The following is a 25,043-nucleotide window of genomic DNA, read 5'->3' on the forward strand; positions in this document are numbered from 1 at the left end:
TAAATTTTTGTTTTCATGGTATAGTTAATCCTTTCTGTGATAAGTTTTCGTAAGTAGATGTGCAAATCTCTTGCAAGACACCTCAGCTCACCATACATCCATAAAGCAGCCTGCATCAACTCACTTCTCACAGCTTTCCCAAATCATTCGCAACATTTCACCAATCTACCCTAATTTCTACATTTTTCTCCATAAGCTTCCCTCTTGTCATTTGAACAAACCCAACCATCATGTTCCCTCTTGATATTCCTTGAAAAGCTCCAGACACCTCAACACCTTCATCTAGCCTTCAGTTACCCTTTCCCATCATTTTCCACCTTCAAAACCTCCAAAAACAGCTCTCAGCCTCCTCCTGTAGATCCCCTACAGCCTCCTGTAGAATTTCATGTGAGTGATTTTTCAAAGTCTGATTGCAAAAGAAGTCTTCAGAACGGTACTAGGGGCTTCTTAGGATCTCTCCACACCTTCCTCCATCTCTGCAAAAACCAAATCCATCCTCCATTGCCACCAAACCTCTACCACAGTCACAAACAGACAAAATCACATGCATAACAATTTCACATAAAAAAACATAAAAAGACACAAAGATGTTATTTTCTCATTTTATTTCAGAAGTAGTTTAAATAGATGTAATTCACCTTCCCAGAAGTCAATGGCATTCATCTCATCAGTTTCTATCTCTTTTTCTACAAAAGTATGGTTAGTTGGATAAATTAGGGTTTGCTAGGGTTTGCTTACATTCCAGTCTTCTTTCTCTTTTTGCAAGTAGAATATTCCTCATAGAGTTAGCTTTCTTTCATCATAATTAAAAGCTTTTTCTGAGAATTCATAGAAGTTGTCTTAAGCTCTTAGTGATCTTGTGCCAGCTGACTAAGTGACAGCATGTAGTAAGAGCTAGTACTTGTGCATACAGCACCATCGCTTCCAAGTTTGTTACGAACTACTGGTTTAATAAAAGTAAAGTAGGAAGCCCCAGGAGTTGCAACATTATTGCTGCAATATTGGTGCTCACCACTTTTTGGCGTTGTTTCCAGGGAAGCGTTAGAGTATCTTGTGATTACTGCTTTCTTCTATTTTTTACTGCAACATTCTACTAAGTAGTTTATTTTAGCAAGAGTAGAGTAGTTGTTTCTTTCAATTTCTGCATTTCCTTTCTTTCATTTCAATTCTTCAATTTCCATTTTAGCAAAAGTAGATTAGTCATTTCCTTGATTTCATTTCAATTTTGCAATTTCCATTTCAGCAAAAGTAGATTAGTCATTTCCATTCTTTCATTTCAATTTCGCAATTTCCATTTCAACAAAAGTAGATTAGTCATTTCCTTGCTTTCATTTCAATTCTGCAATTTCCATTCGAGCACAAGTAGATTAGTCATTTCCTTGCTTTCATTTCAATTCTACCATTTCATTTTAGCAAGGTCATTTCAGTAGTTGCAATTTGTTTGTTCAATCAATTTCAGTTTTGCAGGTACAAGCAGAAAAAAAGGGCGAAGATCACCAAAAATATTTCCTTTCATGCCTCATAGGAGTAGAGATAATTCAGGAAAATGTTTGCCCAACGCCCCCACTGCTTCACACAGCCAACCTTCTCTCTTCTTCGGTGGTTGCAATCAAGAAAAACCCTTAGGTAACAGCCAGACATATTTGAAGAACCTATAGGGAAGAAGAAGAATAAAACATTCCTCCGGAGCCAATGGCTGAGAACAGAAATGTTGGGAGCAATACCTTTTCTTCCAACTCATCAATTAAAGGTGAGATTGGAAACATGCTGGAAGAGTTCAAGAGTGAGATGCTACAGATTCTTGCCATGCATATCAAAAGAAGACAAGAGGAAGCAGAGAGGGCTTTGGCCATCTTTTGTCCTACATGCACTAGGAGGCATCCTAGGAATGAATGTCCTCTGAACTCTATAGAGGTTTGTTCAGTTAGTGAAGAAAATCATTCTACAGATAAGTGCCCTTCCTTGCCTAGACTTAAAGTTGTATACCAAGGGGCCGAAGGAGCCACTGAACAGATCTATTACATAGACCAAAGGAGGATGCATGGACGTAGACCATATCAACAGGGGATGCATGGGACATCTCAGGCATACTACAACCCCAACCAAGTCTCATTCATACCTTCTTATGGACCCCCTGCTCATCCTTCCTAATCCACACCTCCTCCTTGGTCCTTCAAATCTCCATATCATGCCCAACCAGACAACCATCCATTTCAATCCTATGCTCAGCCACCACCTCAGTGGAATGCATCTCATCAGGGGTTGAGGCCCCAATACAACTCTCCTCCCTCTCTTTTGCCTCCACCACTTGCTCAACCATTACCTCCTACTCCACCAATGGAACCCCAAATGCTTGCCCAATAGAACCCGAACCCAAACAACAGACAGACTTAGCAAGTATATAGTGGGGAACCACCTGACCAACCACAACCCCATCCACATCCATCTCAAATATACACTCACACTCAACTACCTATACCACCAGTTCCAAACCCACGCATTGAAGTAGCTCAATCCATTTACAATACTGAGGTACCACACTTCCAAACAACTCCTCTTGAGCTCAATGATATTCACCATAGCTTAGGAAGAGTATTGCAGAAAAGAGATTTTATTAATATCATTGAAGGACCACATCCAAAAAATGAATATTCAAAAGAAAAGATCAAAGAGCCATGGGCTACACTTGATGAAGAGAAGACATCAGAATCAGAGATCAAGAGTGCTCCCTCATGGTTACCATCAAATCCTCCATGTATTCAAGAGAAAAATCAGCAGAAAAAGGAAGATGTGAAGGTCATGATAGAAGAAGACATGAAGAATGATCCAAATTAGCAAAAGGACCAAGGACATCAAAACTATTTTCAAATATGGTTCCAGACATTCATTAATTTGCAGCAGTACTCTCTTCCTCAACTATGCTTGATCCCTTCAAACTCAAATCATTTCGTTTCTGAAATCCGGATACATGTCAAAGCATACATCTCAAGCCTCCACATCATTTTGTCTATCATCTCGATGTGCACATGTCTCCATTGTAAGTGTTCTTATACTTGAAAATGATTTTTTTTTTCAGGTAGAGTAGGGTAGAGAAAAAGGAAAAAAAATGAAAAATAAGAGAAAAACATAAAAAACTAAGGTGAAAACCTCCTCGGAGGCGCCTCAAATTGGCTCATTGATTGAAAAACTCCATGAGGCGATGAATGGGTTGGAAAGAATAGAAAATAAAAAGAGAATAATATCCCTGGGTGAAAAGCTCCCTTGGAGGCACCCAAGGTAGACAATTATGGTGAAAACCTCCTTGAGGCGCCCTAGTTGTTTTAAAAAAAAATGGAGAAATAGAAAAAGAAAAATGAATTTCCAATTGTATAGCAGGTTTGCAGGAGAACTTCAAGAAGCAGCAGCAGGTGCCAAGAAAGCTATGAAACTAATAACAACACCTATCCTACCTTCCCTCACCTTTCTCCATCAGTCTTGACATCCTTTCCACCTCACTGTGCTTCTTTTCTGAAAACTGTGTTTTCTACAAGAGGCTCCTATAGAAATTACAGGGAGCTAGAAATGGATTTTAAAAGCAGTTTGGGGAACACAGAAGCTTCATAAAGGGCTTATAAATATTGTTGCAGTCTTAAAACCTCTCTTCCATCATTTCCAAGTCTGCATTACAACCCAAGCTCATTTTTTCTTACTGTCCAAAAAACTGCAGAATGCTCTGATACAAAAATACATAGAGCAGAAATTTGTTTTTTCCCTAACTTGAAAACCATGCATCCATTTAAAAAACTGTTTCATGGGGAGTTGTATAGGGATGATGGAAACATGCCCAAGCAATTTTAGCCAATTCTAGTGCACGGTTTCCAAGAAATCAGCCTCCATCACCTTCAGCCATTTTTGCATTTTCTCCATATCCGTGCATCCATTTAAAAACTCGTTTCATGGGAGATGCATATGAGTGATGGTAACACACCCAAGAAATTTCAACCAATTCCAGTGCACATTTTCCATGAAATTGGCCTCCATCACCTTCAGCCATTTTCAACCATGGAAACATGCTTTGAACATTTCAAGTCAATCCAATCTACCGTTTGGGAGATATGGACAAAACAAGTCATTGTCCCATTAAAATCTAGCATCAGTAGCATGAGGGTGCAAATCTGAAGGTTGAAGCATTCTCCTACAGCTAAGATCCAGCCAAGAGGATACTTGCACAAGAAAAATAGCCACACATCAAAAAGCTGAGAGCATGCAGCAAGGGAGATACAAACATGCAGCAGTCAAAGGAGCCATGGCACCTCACAACAAACGCATTTGGATCTTAGGTAAGTGACTAACCAGTTCCTCTGTTGCATTTGTATGATCTAAAAACTGTATGGACAGATGAGATGGTCAAGATTAAACTAGATCGGTGGCCAGCTAACTGGCCACCCTCGTCTAGTTCAAACAGCACTCAGCGAGTGCACTCAGCACGTGTGTCCAGTCAACTCATAAAAATCTCAAGAAAGGTAGTGGCAGAATCCAATGGGAATGGTGGAAGTGATTGTGGGCAGGTAGCATAAAGTTTCATGATAGCACTGCAATGGGGACCAACGGTCTGAATGGGGCCAATGTACACTTGGCTAGCTCACCCTCCATCATTGGAAGTCTCCATAAATAGCCATCAGAACTCCTCCTTGAAACACTCTCACCACCTTTGCTTTCACTTGTATCATCATGTTCTCGATTGCAACAAGCTACCTACTACCTTCAGAGCCTCAAAACAGTTGCTCTCTGCCATTTTCAGAACTCTTCTGCTTATCGGATTCTACAGGAAATTATCAGGACCTTCAGGAGCAGAAATAGATCCTACAGGAGCCCTTTCTATAAGAGGGCTAGTGAGCAGTCTCGCAGAGAAAAAAACTGGGGTTTTTTCTGGCAAATTTTAGCTCAAAGAGGTAGGCTCTATGTAAACTCACTCTACATATTCATATACACAAAAGGTGATGCAATTTCCAGCAAGTATTGAGTTGAAAAGGAAGGAGAATTGAAATCGAAATTCTGCTTGTTTCTTAAAAAAAAACACAGTCTTTTTATCTGCTCTCTGTGCTGAAGTATTATCTCCTTCTCCACTATGGTATTCACATCTACGAATAGGAGTGGTGCAACTATAGAGAAATTAAGCCTACAAAAGAGGAAATTTCATTCAAAATTATGCCTGTTTCTTTAAAAAAAAAAAAAAAAAAGGAAACAATTTCATCTGCTCTCTATTCTGAGATATTGTCTCCTTCACCACCTTCATATTCACATCTACAAAGGAGTAATGCAATTTTAGGAAGGAGAAACATGACACCAAGGAAGATAAGGCTAAATAGAAAAGAAGAAGGAACCACGAATAGAGAAGAACAAGACCACAACAGAGGAAAAGAAGAGGGCTGGAACATAAAGGAAAAAGCCAAAGACAACAAAGAAAAAGGCTACCACAGAGGAGGTAGAAACTAAGCGGGAAGAGGAACAAACCAAAATAGGGATAGAAGAAACAAATCCAGTAGAGAAAGGAAAGACCACAGATGAAGAAACAAAGGGAACCCGGGTAGAAAATGAGATATTAATCTGAAGAAGATAGCTACAGGAAAGAGAAGCCCAATTAGCCTGCATGGCCATCTAGGCTATGGAGGCACTACAGTGCAGGCAGCCAGCTAAATCATATGCAGTGTACCTCAAGGATCAGTGGCTCCAATTTCAGATCAAGACCCTAGCCCAGAGGGGCACAATACCTTTCCAGAATTATGGGCAGTTCATAGACTTGTGTGAACAAAATTCAGTAGAGGACAAGGCGAGGTTGGCAGAGTTTTATCTACATAACATGGCCCTTACTGATATGAACCTATGGGACCCTAATGCAAATTTGGGTGACTTACAGTTGATGGCCATGGCATCCTAGAGGAGTCATGAGGACAAGAGAGCAGCAGAAATCCAGAAAATGATGGAAAAAGAGCATAATGAACCTCTGATGATTAGAGCAGAACCATCAGACCCTATGGCTCTCATTAGCACCCACCAACAACTTGCAGCTGATCCTAAAAGTGCCCCTAAGTACATCAATGAGCAAGCTCAGGCTATTGCACATTTTGAAGACATGGAAAGATTGTTTGGGGAAGATTACATCCATGCCTGCTTGAGAAGATGGAACACACTACCCCACAACCTATAGATCAGGGAGTACCACTCCCAAAACAGAATGAGAGAAGCACTAAGAAAAGTTCCCCTATATAATCACTCTATGCAAAGTTTGAAGGTCCATTGGATTGGTCTGAAGATGAGTCCTCCACTGCTGCTAGGACTACTAGAAGGCACAAAGGAAGAAGAAGAAAAGCAACAGTGGGAAAAGTTGCATGCAAAAGCTGGATTCCATGATAGGGAAGAGGATCTCATATTTGAGGGGGTTTTATGAGGAAGGAGCCTCTGAATTCAACTAAGCTACATGAAAATCCAGAAGTGGTAGCCCTCTTCACTAGAGCAAATTGGATGCCTTTACTTGGAAATTTGCATAGATATGATGATGAATTCACAGAGGAATTTATATTGTCTTTAAAACCTCACTAAAAAATCCATGCCACTGTTAGTTTCAAGGGTCTAACTATAGAAATCACCCTAGAGTTCATCAACAGGATTACAAGCCTCCCACTTGGACTACCCTAGAGCAAGGGAGAAAAACCACTAGGTCAAGTTGTCAAGAAAACCTTTTTCCAGCCTAATGAACATCCTATGGAGGACAAGAATGGCATTAGGAGAACAAGTATACCTTACCCATGGAATGTTAGTGAGGCCATCAAGGCCATCAAGGATGAGGAGATGGATTAGTTGCACAGAGGATGAGCAACACCTTCAGTAGGGGGGTAATGATGAGCCCCAGAAAGGGGTAATTATATGGGCTCATTTTGCCTCTTAATTCAACTTAATACACCATTCTCATTAGTTTATTGCATGTTTTTTATTATATTTATGCTAATAGAGTGAATTGGCTTAGTCATTATGCCATGAAGTCTAATGTGTGCGTTATGCAAATTTTTGGTCAATTTTTGGACAAATTCAAAGGATTAATGAGAATTTGGCAGCCAATATTTGAGGGAAACAAGGGAGAGGAGTTGTAGGAGGGCGTCCCCCTCATTTATGACTCCCTACCTCGAATCCTCCATCAGAACCCAAAGCAAAAATAGCCACATTGATGCATCAAAGGGGTCAGTCGAGCAAGTCAAGAAGAATTGTTATCTATCTATAGTTCCACAAGCCGAGCCCCTTGATTTTAGGAGTACTGTTGGAGGACTCAATTTTTATAAGTGAGGGGGCTTAGAGCCTTAGTAGGTTAGCTAGTTATTAGTAGAATTTTTGCACTTTTGTGCAGCTCTTGTGCAACTCATTTTCGAGCTTCCTTTTTAGAACAGTTTATGTAATGTGACTTTGATTTTTGATAATGGAGATGAAACAGTTTTTGAGCCAGCACCGATCTCTTTCAGAGGGATGAAGCTCTTGGGTTAGGGCCCAACCTAAGCTGCCCAACACCTTTTGGTTTGTATTTATATGTTTTTACTTCAGTTCATGAGTTAATTTCTGTTACATAGATTCATTTTACCTTGCTTAGATTAGGTTGCTTTTGATGGTTTGCATAGGTGCTTTTGTTTCAGTTGCTCAAGTAGGTTGATGCAGTGACAGGATAAGATTCAAAAAGGCCAATAGCAGGCCCTGATCTCCTTTCTCCCTTTCTAGGACTATGATTTGAGGTCAAGGCACTACTGTTGCCACCAAAAACACAGTTTTCCTCTTCCATGCAATTTCTAGCATGATGAATTGATTTGGAAAGATAATTTGTTTTTTCAGATTCAGTTGCCTAGATCATTTCCTGTTCTTTTACAATATATCTCTCTCCATGCCTTTTTTTTCAAAGGTTACTCTTCAACATTTTTTGTTTGTAGGTCAAAAATTAGGTCAAGTTAGAGAAATTTCTGTTTTCATGGTGTAGTTAATCCTTTCTGTGATCAGTTTTCGTAAGTAGATGTTCAAATCTCTTGTAGGACACCTCAACGCACCATACATCCATAAATCAGCCTGCATCAGCTCACTTCTCATAGATTTCCAAAGTCATTCGTAACATTTCACCAATATGTCCTAATTTCTATGTTTTTCTCCATACGCTTCCCTCTTGCCATTTGAACAAATCCAACCATCATGTTCCCTCTTGATCTTCCTTGACAAGCTCCAGACACCTCAACACCTTCATCTAGCCTTCAGTTACCCTTTCCCATCATTTTTCCACCTTCAAAACCTCCAAAAATAGCTCTCGGCCTCCTCTTGTAGATCCTCCTGTAGAATTTCCTGTGAGTGATTTTTCGAAGTCTGATTGCAAGGGAAGTCTTCAGAAGGGTACTAGGGGCTTCTTAGGACCTCTCCACACCTTCCTCCACCTCTGTAAAAACCAAATCCATCCTCCATCGCCACCAAACCTCTGCCACAATCACAAACAGACAAAATCACATGCATAACAATTTCACATAAAACACATAAAAACACAAAAAGATGTTATTTTCTCATTTTCTTTCAGAAGTTGTTTAAATAGTTGTAATTTACCTTCTTAGTAGTCAATGGCATTCATCTCATCAATTTCTATCTCTTTTCTGTAAAATTAGGGTTAGTTGGATAAATTAGGGTTTGCTAGGGTTTGCCTTACATTCCATTGTTGTTTCTCTTTCTGCAAGTAGAATAGTCTTCGTAGAGTTACCTTTCTTTCATCACAGTTAAAAGATTCTTCTGATAATTCATAGAGGTTGGCTTAAGCTCCTAGTGATCTTGCACCAGCCGACCAAGTGACAGCCTGCAATAAGAGCTAGTACTTGTGCATACAGCACCGTTGCTTCCAAGTTTGTTATGAACTACCAGGTTGATAAAAGTAAATTAGGAAGCCCCAGGAGTTGCAACATTATTGCTGCAACACTGGTGCTCACCATGCTTCACTTTTCTTCACTTCATTCTAAGATCTATACCTCTATTGATTCCTATTAGTAGAGCCATTTGGTCACTTTCATCCTGAATACTTGGTACCAACATTTTTCATGTTTTTATTGGCTGTAAAAATTTGTCCTTTCTTGCTTGTCCAATTTTTATTACCTTCATCCTTTTGCTTCATTTGATGATAGTAGATCCGACCCTTTCGAACCACTTCATCCATCATTTTAAGGTTGTCAAATTCCAACTTCTCTTTCATATAGATAGGTAAACTGCTAATAAAGCACTAGACTTTAGCCTTCTCTTCATGGATGTAGGGGACATATCTTAATAGCGAAGTTAACTTGGCTACAAACTCATCCATAAATTGTTGTCCCAGTTTCAAGTTATGAAACTCTTTTTCCTTATCGTCATAGGACCACTCAGTTAGAAATCTGTATTTAAAATGTTTCTGAAATTGCTCCCATGTGACCTCTTGCTCATTAATTTCTTTAATTGTTTTGATTTCTTCCCACCACAGGGTGTACTTGCCCTGCAACTGATAAATTGCTAACCTTACCCTCAAATTATAATCATATTCATATATCTAGAAGTATTTATTCATGTTAATTGACCAGTCCTCTGTCGCTTCTTCAGCCTCTCCATTATATACCAGTGGCTTGATATTTTTGAACTCCCCTTGGAGTTCAATTTTCTGCCTTTTTGTTCCCTTCTTACTAGAGACGTTATCAGATTTTTCTTCATTACCAGCTTTCCCCCCTTCAAATTCTAGACATTCTTCCTACTGTCTATGTGATTCATTTATGTTTTCTGCATCCTTGATGGGGTTTGAATTTCTATGATGCTGCCTATATCAAAGGCTTTTCATAATCTTTTCTTGCTCCAAATGTAATATTTCATTATCAGTTCACAAACCTTGCATCTCTGGTCATAGCTACTGGATTGTTTCTCATAGCACAACATTTGTACTCTGATTTGCCTCACCTAACTATACCCACACCTCTGGGTTATGTCTGGCTGTCCCTCCTGAGGAGGTGGATCCTACTCCTTGTATCATGTTGCACTTGCTTCTTCTTTGTGCACCATAAATATTTTGTTATTCAATGCTCATCCATCCAGGCCTCGGTGTCGTACCCTGAGGGATATGATACCAATTGTAACATATACAATTACACAACAGTTATAATAATAATAATAATAATAATAATAATAATTAAATGTGTCACATGATAACTTCACCCGCACATCAGTGGAAATATAACCTAAGGTATGTGAGTATTAATATATGTACATTAAAGGTTGACACCCTATGGTTTAATAACCATTACCTGTATGATTTGCGTTGATGCCATTGTACCAGGCACATTAATTTCTATAGGCACATTTCAATGTAATATATATATATATATATATTTCAGCTAATTTTCTCGAGGTGGAGATCTCCCTTCTGTTCATAGCGTGTACATGCCTGCAATGCATTTAAGCTTTAGTTAAATCACCTAGTTGGCTTGTAATCTAACGCTGCCAGCTGTGAGCCGTTCACCCTTTCCTGTTGCCAAGTGGTCTTTATCAGCACTTTTGATGTGAGAGTTGTGATTTGACGGTCATCCTTAATCTAAGGGAACTATGGCTAACCATCGGGGAACCTACCTTCCTTGCTTGGTCATTTTCTTGGAGTCATACCCTGGAACATCGCTCTGAAAAACCCTAACACAATTGGGTTGCATTCAGGCAGTTGGGTTTTGTTTCTCCATCACTACTCGGTAGTGAATCGAACAAGAGCGTTTATCCCAACTGCTGTTGCAGCGAGGCATTACCAACTGTTCCCAGAATACCGCCTTTCGGATGCAGGTGAGACTTATTTTGATTCAATTACTTAATTTGATATTGTTCGGGTTTATTTTCATGCACCTCATAACATCTGAGTACGCTTGTTTGTTTATCTAACTAATGCTCAGCTTCTTACATCTGTCTATAGATACTGCGACTACTACGACCTCAGATGCCTCTCGCACCGAGAAAACACTCAAACTCCTCGATATAGGTAAGGTGTTTAAATCCTAGGTTTTGGCCATTTCAAATTTATCTTACAATCTTACTCGTGGCGTTGAGCTACCTCGACATCTGTTTGTAGGGTTAGTCTTGAACTATCAGGCTTGGATGGGGTTCTTCCAATTCCAACACACCAAGCGACAAGAGGAACCTATGCTTCCTCGTGGATTAACAAAATGGTATGGGTGCCTCTCCTTAGATTTGGCCTACCTCCATTGCGTGCCTATTAAATTGGGTAGCTCTTTTCTGTTTTGTCTTCACAGAAGACCCATTTAAAGGTTTTCGTTTGTAATTAAATATGGGTGAGAAGCCCTTTTTGCAATAGGGTGATATGCACATTTTGAAGCTATCCTTTTGTTAATTCCTTGATGGGCTTAATGCTAACGAAGGACTTGGTTTGTACATACAGGAAGAGTTGCAAATTGGTTTACTCAAAATATATTTTGTTAGCGAATTGGCATGTGGTTCTTTCCATTTATCTTAGCTATTGGTCTCTTGTAGTTTGAATAACAGAATATTTCATCTTAGCTAGACTATCTGGTTCTGCATGGTTAAAATATATGTTTGTTTTCTTTTAACTTTTCTTTTAAGTATGAGACATTCAATCACCCAGAACTGCGTCCTTGGTGTCCCAATAGGACTGGCTGAGGAATAAATCTGGGTTAGAATAGTTGTATTTTACACTTACTGCTAAGCAATTCCAACTCCTCATTTGGGGTTTCTTGAAGTTATGGAAACAGAATGAATTTCCTTTGCAAAATTAACAGAATTTGTTTTCCTATTTCAATCTTAGTTTTTCTTTTCCTGCTAGCTCGTAAATGTATCTATTGTTCCTTACTCATTCCTGGATTGCATTTCAAATACGATTTTAACCCTTACTAAACAGTGGAAATAATTTCTCTTTCAAGAACTTGAGGAGATTACCGAGCTAGGTGTTTGAAACAATCAGTTATTTTCCTTCTTTTTATTTGGGAACATCCCTAATTAATCATTCATACGTTATTTACTGTAGAACAGTCTTGCGTACATTTCCAAACAATCTTTATTTACTCAGAAGTAATTTTCAATAATCTAGCAAATTTACACAATCTTTATGCATCCTTCAAGACAATCTTGATTTACACATAAAGTAGTTTCAGTACATAGCGGTTTTACATCATTCTGAGTATACTTCAAGATAATAGTTCTTTCTTGTCCGAAGGTAATTTCAATAACAAAATAGTTTTACACAATTTCATTCATTCATAGAGACTATTTCCTTAACTACATTTAAGTCATTGTGTAATTTAATGGTAAATATCTAAATTAAATGCAAGTATTTAACAAGCATAAAGGAATCTTTTGTTACTATAGGAAGAACTTCTCCTAATCTACTTCATTCTACAGTCACATAATATTAACACACTATACATTTGTTACTTATCTACTATTGGAAGACCAGTCATAGCTGAAGCCTCTCCACCCTTCCAATGAAAATTTTGGTTATTACGTCAAATATTCTACCCCAAGCTCCTGAATTCCTTCAGAATAGTTTTTCAGTGTAGCCGTTAATTTTTCTCGGCTTGAGGACCCCAAGTCCAGCCTACAAATACTTTCTTCCACCATGGAAGATAATATTGAAAGGTTTTCCTGTTGAACTTTTGTTCGGCTCAAGGAATCCCCTTCTTTTCTGAATCCCCTCTCATTCCCCTCTCCTCCCTGTTTTGGAGGGAGAGGAGGTAAGGAGATAACTTCTCCTAATTGATAATTTTCTGGTGAAAAGAGAGTTAATGAGGTTTATCCGTAATTCCTCAGATTCAGTGTTAATTTTTTCTTAAATAATCTAATTACTATTTATTATTATCAACAACAAAATAACTAATTGTTATCAATTTCCTTGTCTGTAATAGTAAAAATGTCCAAAAATTGAATCAAAAGCCTCTGGATGTCACAAGTTTATATATTAGGAACGAATAAAATTAAAAAACGAATTCTTTATATAATATTATTACATTTTTTAATTTTATAAAAGTATTATATTATTTAATAATTTACATACTAGGGTCTAAAAGTTAGACAAATTTTCTAATTTTAAAATAAACTTATAATTTTTCGATGAATTATGTAATTTATAACAATATTATTGCAACTATTTTATAGTTTATATATTAAAAATAAATAAAATTAGTAAAAAAAAAAATAAATTTTAAAATAAATTTCTTACATTAAAATCTTTTAAAACAAATATATAATTTATAGTTAGATTTATTTTAATTTCCAAATTTATTAGTTAGTGAAGGGTGCAAATTTTTTTATGTGAGATATATTTATTAATATATAATATGTTTAATTTTAAATTTAGTAATTATGATATGGTATATTTGATAGTATAATTTCTTAGTTTAGATTTATTTTAATTATTAAAATGAATAAAATTAATTAAAATGTAATTTTTTTTAAATATATATTTGAAAGATTTTAATTTAAAATGAATTTACTTTAAAATAGACTTATATTTTTACATATATATTTTAAAGAATTTTTTATGAGTTTTGCTTTTTTTTTTTTTTTTTTTTTTGTTGTTGTTTTTTTTTTTTTTGAATATTGGATAGCTAATTTTTCAATTATCTTTTTTTTAATTACAGAGGAATCGGCAAGTAGAGCAGCCTCACAACTCGCGTTACACGGGGTCGATTTTGACCACTTCCACTATAACCCCTGGGAAACTGCGCCCACCCCTCCCCACAGCTTTCGTGCTAGTCTGGGGGATTTGAACTCGTGACCTTCAGTACAGAACCTGCCTTTCTAAGGAACTTCACTGCATTGTGATTACCAACTCACCTACCCCTGTGAAGCTGCTATTTTTAATTATCAACTATTGTAAGAATTAATAATTTATTGTTACTCAATTAGATAACCCCAACTAAATTAGAATTAGAGACAAAACAAACTATGTTTACAATTTATTTAAACCTATTGAACTTTAAGGTATGTCACGGGTTTAAATCTATTCAAGTCCTTCAAAGTTACATAGTGTTATTGTGAATCAAGCCACCCTACCCTCCATTTACATATTCTAGCAAAGAGAGTGTTGATAGGAAGAATTGACCACTCATTAATAGGACATGAAACAACGCAGTCCAAGGTACTTTAATAACCTAAGTTATTTAGGATGGTTGCTCTTAATGACTTTTAGGACTCACTTAGTCTACTATGTCTTTCTCTAAATAGAAATAAACTAATAAAGCTTAAATGATTCTAATACCTCAATGCAGTATAAATCTAAAAGATAAACATATTATCCAATGCAACCAAAAAAAATATGAACAACAATATCTTGATAAAAAGTAAAAAAATCATAACTACTCTATTAAATCCAAACTAAACTAATTTGAATAAACTAAAAAAGAGATCCAATTCTTAAATTAATATTTAACTTATAACACGTGTATCAATATTTCATGAAAGAAAAACAAAGCATTCACTTTATCTTCCTAAATATCACCCAAGTACAAGATCTAAATCTAACATCATTCAACACAAATAATATTTAAGCTCAAAACATGTGCCAAATGTAATTTGATTAGATAATAAAATTACATATGTATAGAGACATCTTACTCATATAATTTGAACAATTTGGACATGTGAAAAATCTCTGCAATAAAAATAAAATGACAATAGAAGTTGCAGGCTGAGCCTCTTTTTTCTTCTCCTTTTAAAATGCATAGTTTAAGTAAAAAGATCATAGTCATTTTCTCTATTTTCAAAGACCTATCCATACTACAACATGTTCAGCTTCCTGTGATACCACATTATGGTCGTCCTATTTGATTACAATAATCTCTTTTATAATAAACAAACTTCTCCACTGCAAAATAATTACATCGTCCCAAAAAGGAAATGAGACAAAGCTCCTTGAAATTAGAGTCCATTGGTTTCCATCCGTTGCATAATAGTTTCTTAAATTAAGGAAAATATTAGCATATTTCTTTGAACTATTTTCCTGGCAACAACCTTCAAACTGATATGTTGTTTGGCTCTAAGGTCTTTTTAACTCTAAGCCCTCGCTATTCTGACACCTGTACACACAAAAGCAAAACAAATTTTTAGCTTAAATATGGTAAGGGCATCCATAGAATCTAGAATTATGTATTTAGAATTTCAGAATTTTTCACATTCTGTAAATCACAGAACAAAGGATCAAATAACAACTACCGAGCAATAGAAATAAAGATGACAATCATATTTGGCTAAAGATACCAAGATCTGGAACAAACAAAAATATGAGCAAACTGATCTTGCCTATTTTCTTCACATTTGAACTAATTCGCTGCTTGTTCATCAACAGTCTTGATATGATTACCTGGATTACCAAGTTTTTTTTTTCATTTTCCATATATTTGTTATAGAAATCGATTCCATACAATCCTCCAAAAATTTCCATATTGGTTCCTCGATCGCTTCCATGCCTGTTCCTGAAATAACAAACATGAACAAAATAAAAATTGTAATCAAATCCTTAAAAAAAATAGTTTCTAAAAATTACGACCATATCAAATAATCAAAATAGAGCATCCTCCCATTATTACAAATCTTCAAAATATTTCGTTGTTATCTAAATTTGGATGATAGATCGAAACCTTTTGTGTTATTGATCAAATGCGCTCATTTAGGAACACAGTGCCAAATGTAACCCTAACAATTTGCTATGGTGGTGAGTTAAGACTAAAGAGGTGGCAAATTTTAGAGGAAAATTTGGAGGGTGATATGGCACTTGGCAGAGATCGAAGAAGTTGAAGTCTATGAAGCGGGGTGCAGGGAAGAATACATAATGAAACTGATTTGGGAGGAATAGTTGGCATAATTCTCATATCTTACCTGGATTTTACCTGGCGTATGGATGAGAAGAGTCAATCGCAGTGTTAACCCTGAGGGCCTGAAGTGTTATCAGATCGACAGTGCGAAAGCCTATGTGAATTTGGGGCAGTTTATTATTTGGCTAATTTTGCCTTACATATACCCAAACGAAATGTGAAACGACCTAAATTACGATGGTGTGAGTTCGTTCTCATGCTACGTGGGATGGAAGAATGTTGGTGTTAAGAGATGGACCATCAAATGGCTCATAGCTCACGGCCTGTTAGTAAAATAAACTCATCCACAAATGGTAACTTGGTGAGTGGAACTTAGTATTGATGCCTTAAAGTTGGTTGTTAAATTATAATTAACAAAATATAATATGAAATTAGCACAATCCCATTAATAAATGTAGTTGATATAATAGTAACTTGGTGAGTGGCAGTGAGTATTGAGACTTCTAAAGTTTTTCGCTAAATCATAATTAACAAAATATAATATGAAATTAGCACAACCACATTAATAAATATAGTTGATATATGTCATAGGTGTCAACTTAATATATGCTCTATTATAAACCTTAATATCAATTTCAATATTATAAGCCATATATAATAAATCTTAATGTTAATATATTAATATATTAATTATGTATTTAGAAAATATTGTATTAATAAATATTAATTTAAACATTATTATATTATTATATATTAGTTAATATTAAACCCTGGGAATATGAACCCTCAGATAAACAAACTCAAGGAATTGATATTATAAACCCAAGGAATTATGAACTTAAGAGAAAAATATTAAACACAAGGCATATATATTATAAACTAAGGCATATAAACACCAAGATAAATATTATAAATCATAAAATAAACACAGTTGACCACGCTTGACCATGGATGATTTTCATAGAGAAACAATCCTTATCACAATGTGGCGTTGGACCATGGTTGACCATGGTTTACCATGATTTATTGTTCCTTATCACAATGTGGCGTTGGACCATGGTTGACCATGGTTTACCATGATTTATTTTCATATTGAGACAACCATCGTCACAAAGCGACACTAGACCATGGTTGATTTTCATTTTGAGACAATCTTTGTCACAATGTGACATTGGACCATCGTTGACCATGATTGACCATGGTTGAGCATGAAAGATTTTATAAAACATGGTTGACCATAGTCAATCATGATTGACAATGGAGGATCATGGTTGACCATAATTGATATTATAAACCCAAACCCAAGGGATTAATACTATAAACCCAAAGGAATAATGTAAACCCAAGGTATTTAATCATTAATATAAATATTATAAACCCTTAAATAAACATGTTTGACCATGGTTGATTTTCATATTGAAGAAATATTTTTCAAAATGTGATGTTGGACCATGCTCAACCATGGCTGAATCATTATATTAATAATGGAATAATATAAATCTAAAGTATATAAACCCTAAGATAAATATTATAATCTCTTAAATAAACATGGTTGACCATGGTTGATTTTCGTATTGAGACAATATTTGTCACACCTGCGATGTTGGGCCATGCTCAACCACGGTTGAACCAAGGGAATAATATTAAACCCTAGGAATATGAACCCTTAGATTAATAAACCCAGGGGAGTAATACTAAAACCCCAACGGATTATGAACCCTTAGATTAATAAACCCAAGGGAGTAATACTAAAACCCCAGGGGATTATGAACCCAAGGGATAAATATTATAAACCCAATGTATATAAACCTTGAGATAAATATTATAAACCATAAAATAATCATTGTTGACCATGGTTGACCTTGATTGATTTTCATATTGAGACAATCCATGTAACAGTGCAACGTTTGACCATGGTTGATCATTATTAACCATGATTGATTTTCATATTGAGACAATATTTTCCACAATGTAACGCTAGACCATTCATCAGGTGCTCAAAATTATGCTAAAAAAATAAAAGTATCAGAATTTTGTTAAACTCAACTTTAGATTGAAGAGCTCGTGATTCTGAATCTAATGGTGCACACGACACTCAAATCTAAGCTCATGTGCAAAAGCTATAGCAAGTGAAAATTTAGTTTGACTTATACGCATGGTAGGATTTGATAATGTGGAAAAGTCCTTCAGCGAATGAGGAGGTTCCAAGTGGTTAGCCACCATTGGCCCCCACATGTTGCGAATTGTGATGGATTGGCAAAGGGAGCACACTATAGAATCAGCCCGGCAGCTACCAAGTTGTAATGCGATATCACAATCGAAAATTGCAATTGCATCCCGTAGAAAGCATAGTCTCGCATTTTACTACCACCGATTGCGATGTGCGATGAGATCCCGGATGCGATAAGTTATGTATTTCTGTTAATAATCTCGTTAGGTCGACCGATATCGCAATCGCACAATCACTCGTTTTGTTCACAAGACCATAAGGTTGCCATGATTTCATGTCGATGGCAATATGTAATAAAGACAATCGATGCCGACACATTATCGCCCATGGCACAACGAAATTCTCGCTCGGTTAGCAGATTTTGGAGCGAAATTGTGGGTTCTTGTCGAATGTGGAGAATTTTGTGGAACGAATAGTGGGAAGAAAAGAGGAAGTCATAACTTTTTCAATTTTTCACCAAATTGGTTGCAAAAAGAGTCAATTCTACCAATTTTGACTATTATAAACTCATGGAGACAGGTTTTAGAGGAATTTGAGCATTGTAAACACAGTTTTGTTGTAATTTTGAGCATAATAAAGAGGCCCAACCATTGGAAGCTAGACCAAGGAGACGTAGCCCAAGAGGGGTGAACTCCTCATCAAATCTTTGTGTTTTGTGTTGTATCTTGATGTTCTTTGCTGTTATTTTTTTATTTTTTAGGATGTGTTAATTGTTAAATTGTTTATAACATTTACATAAGAAACTCTCATGGGAATAAATTAATTAAACAAAATGGTGAACCCTTAAGCACTTGACAAGAAAATGATAAGCATCTTGGGTTTTATTCTGAATTGAGAATTAGCATAACATTACTAATATGCTCCATATCAGATCAAGTTGTGTTGGGTTGTGTTAGATTCTTTCCACGACTAGCCCACGTAGTTAACTGGGGGTGTAGAGGCAGGGCAGAGCGCCCCCCCCCCCATCATTGCACCGATTGCATAGTGGGGGGGGTCATAGGGTGTTTGAGGCGTGCAAGTAACCCCACTCTATGGGGTCCGGGGCAACGCCCCAGAAAATTTTGGTTCTGGAACCTATGTTAGGTCGGGCGGACCCACCTATGGTTTTGTGCATGATTTTCGCACATGTTTTTGGACGTGATGGTTTTCGGTCCATGGTTTTGGACGCAATGGTTTTCGGTCCATGGTATTGGAAGCTTCAGCATGTATAAATATGTATTATAACATGGAAAGGAATATAAAAATCAAGCTGGTAGTCCCAGTTATGGGATCCAGGGGAAATCTCTGTGTATTTGTATTTTATGTGTTATGCTCTTGCATTATTTATTTTATTTGTTTTAGAATTCGTATGCACGTAATTTCTGTATGGGGTTAAAACCTACATTTGGTATCGGAGATGTTTTGGCTTCAAGTGAACACCTTTGTTTCTAAGGGGTTTTGATCGGGCTTGTGGTAGACCCTATTCAGTGGGAGATCTGCGAGATCGATTCTGATGGTGAAAGAAGATGGCGAGCAGTGGAAAGATAGAGATCGAGAAATTTAATGGTCACAGTTTTGCGTTGTGGAAACTCAAGATGGAGGATCTGTTGGTGGATAAAGCTTAGTCGATCGCGATAGATCCCAGTACTAAACCATCGGGAGTGCCCAACGAAGAATGGAAGAATTTGGATTGGAAGGCAAAGAGCACAATACGATTGTGTGTCTCAGATTTAGTATTGCTGAATGTATCAGGGGAATCTATGACAAAGGATTTTTGGGGCAAGTTAGGCACTTTGTACCAATCTAAGTCTCTAGTGAATAAATTATTCCTGCGGAAAAATTTGTATAACCTGAGGATGAAAAATGGAGACTCGGTGACAGTGCATCTAAACGCATTTAATACTGTGGTAAGTCAGTTAGAATCTGTTGATATTAAAATTTTAAATGAATATAAGTGCATCAGTTTGTTGTGTTCTCTACCAGATTCGTGGGATAGTCTGGTTATTGCAATAGGTAGCAATGCAACTGCCTTGCAGTTTGATGAAATAGTCTCATCCTTGCTGACAGAGGAGATGAGACAAAAAAATATGGAGAGCCAGAATGGCGATGCCTTGTCTGTACGAGGACGGTCCCAGAACAAAAACAAAAATAAGTCATTGAGTGGGAGATCTAAATCTCCAGGAAAACCTGTAAAGGTAGTGTACTGGAAATGCCAAAAGGAAGGGCACTACAAAAGGGACTGTAAATATAAAGCTCCTGAAAAAGGAAAGGGATCTGATGATGCTCCTTCTGCAGAGGCGAAAACCACCTCAGATGAAGGTGGGGATGTGTACTTGGCTTCTTCAAGTACACATGTAGATCATGAGGCATGGTTGATTGACTCAAATGCATCCTTTCACTTCACTCCCCATAGAGAGTGGTTCTGATAGTATGAGAAATACAATGGTGGTGATGTCTTCTTAGGGGATGATAGAAAGGCTTGAATTGTTGGTCATGGAAAAGTAAAGTTGAAGTTGCAAGGTGTAAGGGTTAGAACACTTCTGGGTGTTCAACATATTCCTGCGTTGGTGTTGGACACCTAATCCTCAATGGGTTAGTGTGGAAGCCCAATGGACAAAAGGAGTTCAAGAGACCTTGGGATGTGAAACCCAACGGTCACAACATGTACTATAAATGTAAATCGTTTGTTAATAAAAAATAGTACTCTCATGTTTTATCTTTCATATTCCTCTGCTGCCCATGTGTGTTTAACATGGTATCAGAGCGGGCGAATTCTGACCCTGCTCATATTTGAGTCACTGTTTTCTTGTGGCCTTTTTTTGTGTTTCTTTCACCGACCTATGCATTGACCATTAATGTTATGTGGGTCCTGAACTCTCGATGCAGTGATATTGCTGGTTGATTAATTCATGCATTGACATTGAGGTTGAAGTCTAAGCGAAGTTCAACAGAATACAAAACGTTTGTCGATTTTCCCTGCGTTGTGTCTCTATACATCGGTTAAAGATATTCTAAACGTTTTGAATGTCCCTGTGCCTGGTGATATGAAGGTTCTAGGATTAGCTCAAAAATGTTTATTCCATTTTATGCCTGTCACTCTATCTCCGGTTCCCATGGAGGCAGGACTGTCCCTCTATATATGTGTCAGTGTGCCCTGTCAACTATGCTGTTTCATTATAAAGTTCTCTGCGGACAGATTTGAGTGATGATTCTTGGAATCGGTTTTTTCTAGAATTGCTCTCTCCCTGTGGCATATAGTATACTAGACTCTGCAGTGATGCGATATGGCCAGCTGGTAAAATAATCTCTGTGTGCATTTCCTTTGCCCATGGCTCAGCTAAACACATGCATGCTGATAGACTGCGGCATTTTCATGACCCAATTTCACCACTCATTCCACAACATATAGAATCAGTGCACTCTCTCTCCTCTTGTGTGCGTTCTCTCTGTCATTGTGCATCAATTTCAGGGTTTCTATATGTTCGATTGTTGCAGTTGTATTCCGTGTTGAAGAAAGACCAATTTTAGCCATTATCCTCCCATCCTGACATTCCTGACCTCTGAAATCCGCAGGCCTCTATTTTTGGTCTCTGACTCACTGTCCATACGTTGAACTGCCATACCAAAGTCCACTTGCCTGTCTGACATGCTGTGCACTGAACGTTGCTCATAACATTATCATGTTGCTCAATGATGGCCTGACATGCATTGAACTATCCTGATGTTGTTCCTGTTTTCCCGACGGTGGCAACTGAATTCGCATTAGGGTTTGATTTTTCCTTTTGAAACTCATCTAAGAATACAAAGAAAACACTGGGAGGCCCTTTTCGTGTTTCTAGTTTTGATACAGCAAACAGTTCCAACATCTCCACCATGTAAATGCCATTTTCATTGCCCGAGATAGAAAATTTATTTGAAGTGAACCACGGAACGGGTTCCAGAACTTTTGTGAGAGGACAATATGAATAAGGAATAAGAGTCCACTTGCCGCAACCACCCTTTAGCTGCTTCTTTTGCCAGTAGGTGCCAGATTTGTTGATTATCATTGTCCTTGCTGCATTTTCCAAGCAATTTTCTCTTTAGCCACGTGTTCCAGTAGTTTTTTATGTCGTTTTCTGTTCGCCCTGGCAACTGGGCTGCAATGATAGATCATCTGCTTCCAATGCTAGTATAGAGGGTGCAAATGATGTCATCTTCCTCTTCGAAGAAGTCACCATGCTCAATATCAGGCCTCAAATAATTTGGAGCAACTGTTATAATTTTGCAACTTGAGAGATATATCAGCCAGCGTCATTGAAGCATGAAGAAAGTATGATTGGTTGATATCATCTTTACAGCTTAAGAAAGTCTTCTTGGGGTGCAAACCTTGATGGATGGAGAATTACGAGGCATTCTCATTGTTGTGGTCCTTATCTGTCTTATTACTTCCTCATTTGTCTAATATTCATAGATCAATAGAGTTTAGTAAACTCATTTCAAAATATGTTGGAGAGCATTCTTCATTTTGTGCTAGCACGTCTTGCTTATGGTAGTTGTCTCTTTCTGAGTAGAATCAAACCTTAAAGTTCTCAAAGAATTCTTATAGAAATCAATCATAACTCAAACCACGCATAGTTTTCTGTGCTACTCATTTTAAGAATTGGAAATGAAATTATGCTCAATGATGCATCTGTATGGTAGCATATTTGATGTGTTGGTACCATTGTTGTAGCTATTGGAAGTCACTCCGACTTGCATTATTTGTCTTGCAAGAGGAAACTAACTTCCAGCTGACTTCAGTGAAGGATGAAGATTTCATCCCAAAAGGAAAGAGTTAATGTTTTGTATTTGTTCTAGTTTTTGTTACCAAGTCTTCTCACAAAGGATTGGTTCCTTGTTCTTATTCTACACATGAGCGTTGAAGAAGCATTAGATAGTGGGGTATAAGCGTTGATTGATTCATCAGAATTTCGAATCATCACCACATAGAGGAGTCAACAATCTGCCACAAAACAATCTTGAGAACTGTGCATCAATAGACCTCATATTGCAGCCATTTTACTGTGCTTCGAGCTAATCCGTCACCAACAAAGAGGTATACACAATCCAGGCACTCAGAAGCTGAGTTCTTCTTCCAACGACTTTAGTAGCTCATTGTCACATTATGTTTAAGGTTGTTGTTCAATATTTTTGTTGACTGTTGGACTTGCGAATAAGGGTCTGATTTCCGCATCGCGACTAAGGGCAGGGGGTTGTGCTTGACTTGCAAAGAAATAAAAAATAAAAAAATAAAAAAATAAAAATAAAAATAGCATGTGTAACCACGGTTTAAGATTTGTCCTCGTGGTCATGGATCCTTTTGTTTTAATCTCGTGGATGTCTGGTGGTTGCTCTATTTAATTTTATATGTTGGTCATGAGTGAACTGTTATGCATATGTAGTGGATTGTGAATACATTACAATCATTGTTGTTTGTTGGTTGGAGGATAAGTCTTTGAGTTGAAGTCCTGGTATGTACATTGAATAGAGTTATTGCACACTAGTTATTTGGTGCACATTTATGGAGGATATTGCAGTGACATTGAATTGTGAGTGATTGTTGCTTCTTCTTCACTGGTTAATAGTTGTGATCAGTTTCTTTAACATATAAGATAATGAAGAAAATGACCAGACTTGATAATGCATTAGATTTGTTAAATAATCTGATACATTCTGTTGTTGATGAGATGGTTAAGATCAACAAAACCTCTCTATTCAATATTAAAATATGTCTACAAAGTGCACAGGAGAATATTGAGTTTTTGCAGCTTGAGACAAAGCTACAGCAGGAATAATTACAGTAGTGGAGTCATCATTCTGAACTTTTTTCTGTTCAGAAGATTGAAACAAACTCCCATAAATAGCAAGACAATAATGTTACAGTTCATTCAGATTTAGTACCCAATAAAACAGTAGTTGTACATGTATATGCCGAAACTCAGTCTGCAATTCCCAAGCCCATCATCAGACCTTGGGAACCGGTCTTGGATATGACAAGGACTTGTCCTTTCATATTCCAGACTACTCAAAACCCATTCAGTTTCAGAGTGATGGATTCATTCATGACAGTTCAACTGCTCCTTATGATAGTTCACCTCCAGCTATTCCAGATTTTGCCTCTCTTCCATAGCAACAACAACAACAACAGATCGTGAAATGCGAATGCTGTGACCGAGTTGGCCATTTGAAAGATAACTGTTTTGGTATTCATCCATGTAAGCACTGTCATAAAACCAGTCATTCTTCACACGGATGCTTCAGAAATAAATGTCCTGCAAGAACAAAGATTCATCTTGGATGGATCGCTTCTTGGCAATGGGCATCAACTGCCAAGAAGATATTCCAAACACATGTCAGAACTTGTTCCAGAGTATTGAACAGTCTTGTAGTTGAGTTTTCTCCATCATCTCACCTTGTATCTGACAGGGGGGGAAATGATGGTCATCTACAAGCTTCAAAGTCACATCAAGCGAGCCTGAGCCACAACCTGCCACACCAGTTTCAGAGTTGTAGCTAGAGACAAAGATGCCCCTGAGCATGCCTTGAGTTGGTAATCTGGCACACTTCCTCTAGCAGAAGACTTCAGCTTCTTGCAAGCTTCGGAAGAATTCTAGGAACAAAATTGGGGACACTTCCTCTAGCATAAGACTTCATCTTCTTGCCAGTTTTGGAAGAGTTCCAGGAATTGCATTAAGCATTCCAGAGTTGTTGGTCATCCTTAAACCATCACAGGTTGAGACTTCCCTTTTCAGGTTGAAGTTCTCCCTTTTATGCAGGGTGAGACCTCCCTTTATTGGTTGAAGGTTTCCCTCTTCAAAAAAATAGGAGCACTTCCCCTAGCAGAAGACTTCAGCTTCTTGCCAATTTTGGAAGAGTTTTGGGAACTGCACTAAGCATTCCAGTGTTGGTGGCCATCCTTAAACCACCACCCTTTATACCAACATTTCAGAGAGCACATTCACCCTAGTGCTGCCATGCATTTTTGCACATTTTGT

At 37.3% G+C, this 25,043-nt stretch overlaps 1 long non-coding RNA gene across 2 annotated transcripts; it reads left to right on the forward strand.

Moving 5' to 3' along the window:
• Positions 1-10,587: 10,587 nt before the first annotated feature.
• Positions 10,588-11,707, forward strand: LOC149231025 (uncharacterized). 2 transcript variants are annotated; one of them, XR_016247412.1, is made up of 4 exons: positions 10,588-10,824; positions 10,952-11,017; positions 11,108-11,204; positions 11,435-11,707. It is a non-coding gene; the product is annotated as an uncharacterized LOC149231025 (long non-coding RNA). The 2 variants fall into 2 exon arrangements; XR_016247411.1 differs by lacking the exon at positions 11,435-11,707 and having other exon boundaries at positions 11,108-11,431.
• Positions 11,708-25,043: the final 13,336 nt, after the last annotated feature.

Source organism: Pinus tabuliformis, chromosome J, assembly GCF_031772625.1.
Source record: "Pinus tabuliformis cultivar Carrire ecotype Pingquan chromosome J, CPIR1, whole genome shotgun sequence".
Taxonomy (NCBI): Eukaryota; Viridiplantae; Streptophyta; class Pinopsida; order Pinales; family Pinaceae; genus Pinus; species Pinus tabuliformis.